We start from the raw sequence: 3,867 nt of genomic DNA on the forward strand, positions 1-3,867 counted from the left end.
AACCTCAGAGGGCAGTGGATGCTCAGTCATTGAGTATATTCAAGAATTTGGGAGTCCTTTTACACAGAATACAGAAATTAACGTTTGTGAGCTCATCCTTTATATTGAGCGGTTTCTCGTCCTTCAATCGGTGTCAGCTTTCGCCCAGCTGTTACTTCACAGCACCAACTTCTTTGTAAGTTCGAACTCTGTCTCACCGCGGGCGCAGTCTGGGCTTTTTTCAATCCCCTTCAACACCGAAACACATTAAAGCAGTGATTTTAATTTAGTAGTGTGATATTTTTCGAGGCACCATTAAATGATTCAATAATTTATTCCTATCAGTGTTGCAGGCAGGGTTCGATTCACGGTTAGGGAAGAAATTTTGATATCACCGTTTCTTATTCATGAATGCGATTTAATTTTATTAAATTAATTACATGCATCTAATGTGAATAAATAAGAACTGCTTTAATCACCATTAATTAACCGGTAACTTTATTTTGCGGAATGAAAGACATAATAATATGGTTACTGAGGGACAGTCGAAACTTCATTCATTTATTTTGCTCTTTGCATCTCCTGAACTGTTAACCCATATCTCATTTTACACATTGCATTTCAGGAGAATGGTTTAAAATGTTCATTGCTTGAGAGAGCAGCGATCTTGGGCAACATTTGTAAAATTTAACGGGACCGGCTATTTCACAGAAAAAACCGATTCTCTCACATGATGTTTTCAGACCACACACTGACTGATCTTTGCTAGGCCCCAAGTGGATGATCTGACACTTGCCCGCGTTGAGCTCCATTATTCACTGGTCAGGGGAGATTTAATGGATGTGATCAAAATTAAGGGGGAAACCGTTTCCACTGGCAGGAGTGTCAGCAGGGCTATGGGGGAAGAGCAGCGGAGTGGGACTGATTGGATAGCTCTTTCAAAGATGCAATATGAATTCCTCATTTTAACCTGCAATTGATAGATTTTCGTTGACCAACGGTATTAAGGGATCATTGAAGTCTGTGAGACACTTCATAACTGTTTCTATTATCATTAATCAACCCACAACATTTTGTTGCACAGTGCAGGAATTGCTAACACGTATACCGGATGACAGTCAAACTTCAATAACTTTTTATAGAATCATAGAAAATTGCCTGAACCCCTGTGGTTAATGAAGGGAATTTTAATGGTTGAGTTCCGTATACACCTTGGAATTCTGGAAAACATGGTTTGTAGTTTGCAGAAACGGGGCTTAGATCTGCTGTTGTGAACCGAGGTAAAGCTGCAGGATCCTTGAATAATCTTTCACAATTCAACTGAAAGCAGCCGGAATGTGCAACTTTGAGAGGGGCTGTCTGCACGGCCAGGGCTGGAAACGGAAGTGAGCGAGCGAAACCGTAGTGTTCTGTGTGTGTGTACAACTGTACAGAATAACACAAATATAAAAGGACTTTGTTACATTGCATAACAAATGCGAATTGATCCATTTTTCTACGATTTAAATGAACATGATTTACAAAATGTTTCCGCCCGGTTTCGAACCGGTGATATTTCGCGTGTTCGGCGAATGTGATAACCACTACACTACGGAAACGCCGGATAAAACAGTCGCCTTTGGCAATAAATCTATGAATCTATGAAGAAAGTTATTTAAGTTTGACTGTCACCCAGCAAACATGTTACAATTTCCTTCTGTGTGCAACACACATTTTTGTTCGTTTTAATACAATTAATAAGATTCTCACAGACTTCAATTGTCTTTGTCAGAACTGAAATCCCTGACTGGGAATCAAACCTGATTGTTTTCAATGATGATTGGATTGTCCTATGAGGAGAGATTGAGTAGATTGGGCCTATAATCTCTGGAGTTCAGAAGTACGAAATGTGTTGTCATTGAAAGGTACAATTTTCTTGGAGGGCATGAAACGGTAGAAGATGAGAGGTTGTTTCCCCTGGCTGGAGAGTCTCGAACTAGGAGGCAGAGTCTCAGGATAAGGGGCCGGCCATTTGAGACTCAGATTAGGAGACATTTCTTCATTCAGAGGCTTGTGAATCTTTGCAATTCTCAACCTCAGAGGGCAGTGGATGCTCAGTCATTGAGTATATTCAAGAATTTGGGAGTCCTTTTACACAGAATACAGAAATTAACGTTTGTGAGCTCATCCTTTATATTGAGCGGTTTCTCGTCCTTCAATCGGTGTCAGCTTTCGCCCAGCTGTTACTTCACAGCACCAACTTCTTTGTAAGTTCGAACTTTGTCTCACCGCGGGCGCAGTCTGGGCTTTTTTCAATCCTCTTCAACACCGAAACACATTAAAGCAGTGATTTTAATTTAGTAGTGTGATATTTTTCGAGGCACCATTAAATGATTCAATAATTTATTCCTATCAGTGTTGCAGGCTGGGTTCGATTCACGGTTAGGGAAGAAATTTTGATATCACCGTTTCTTATTCATGAATGCGATGTAATTTTATTAAATTAATTACATGCATCTAATGTGAATAAATAAGAACTGCTTTAATCACCATTAATTAACCGGTAACTTTATTTTGCGGAATGAAAGACGTAATAATATGGTTACTGAGGGACAGTGGAAACTTCATTAATTTATTTTGCTCTTTGCATCTCCTGAACTGTTAACCCATATCTCATTTTACACATTGCATTTCAGGAGAATGGTTTAAAATGTTCATTGCTTGAGAGAGCAGCGATCTGGGGCAACATTTGTAAAATTTAACGGGACCGGCTATTTCACAGAAAAAACCGATTCTCTCACATGATGTTTTCAGGCCCCAAGTGGATGATCTGACACTTGCCCGCGTTGAGATCCATTATTCACTGTTCAGGGGAGATTTAACAGAGGTGATCAAAATTAAGGGGGAAACCGTTTCCACTGGCAGGAGTTTCAGCAGGGCTATGGGGGAAGAGCAGCGGAGTGGGACTGATTGGATAGCTCTTTCAAAGATGCAATATGAATTCCTCATTTTAACCTGCAATTGATAGATTTTAGTTAACCAACGGTATTAAGGGATCATTGAAGTCTGTGAGACACTTCATAACTGTTTCTATTATCATTAATCAACCCACAACATTTTGTTGCACACTGCAGGAATTGCTAACATGTATACCGGATGACAGTCAAACTTCAATAACTTTTTATAGAATCATAGAAAATTGCCTGAACCCCTGTGGTTAATGAAGGGAATTTTAATGGTTGAGTTCCGTATACACCTTGGAATTCTGGAAAACATGGTTTGTAGTTTGCAGAAACGGGGCTTAGATCTGCTGTTGTGAACCGAGGTAAAGCTGCAGGATCCTTGAATAATCTTTCACAATTCAACTGAAAGCAGCCGGAATGTGCAACTTTGAGAGGGGCTGTCTGCACGGTCAGGGCTGGAAACGGAAGTGAGCGAGCGAAACCGCAGTGTTCTGTGTGTGTGTACAACTGTACAGAATAACACAAATGTAACAGGACTTTGTTACATTGCATAACAAATGCGAATTGATCCATTTTTCTACGATTTAAATGAACATGATTTACAAAATGTTTCCGCCCGATTTCGAACCGGGGACCTTTCGCGTGTTAGGCGAACGTGATAACCACTACACTACGGAAACGCCGGATAAAACAGTCGCCTTTGGCAATAAATCTATGAATCTATGAAGAAAGTTATTTAAGTTTGACTGTCACCCAGCAAACATGTTACAATTTCCTTCAGTGTGCAACACACATTTTTGTTCGTTTTAATACAATTAATAAGATTCTCACAGACTTCAATTGTCTTTGTCAGAACTGAAATCCCTGAGTGGGAATCAAACCTGATTGTTTTCAATGATGATTGGATTGTCCTATGAGGAGAGATTGAGTAGATTGGGCCTATAAT

General features: G+C 39.8%; 1 non-coding gene across 1 annotated transcript; it reads right to left on the bottom strand.

Moving 5' to 3' along the window:
* Positions 1 to 3,528: 3,528 nt before the first annotated feature.
* Positions 3,529 to 3,601, bottom strand: trnav-aac (transfer RNA valine (anticodon AAC)). The gene has a single exon. It is a non-coding gene; the product is annotated as a tRNA-Val (tRNA).
* Between the last annotated feature and the right edge of the window lie 266 nt (positions 3,602 to 3,867).

The sequence above is a fragment of the Somniosus microcephalus genome, unplaced genomic scaffold, assembly GCF_052327205.1.
Source record: "Somniosus microcephalus isolate GS21.2 unplaced genomic scaffold, FLI_Smic_1.0 scaffold39, whole genome shotgun sequence".
Lineage (NCBI taxonomy): Eukaryota > Metazoa > Chordata > Chondrichthyes > Squaliformes > Somniosidae > Somniosus > Somniosus microcephalus.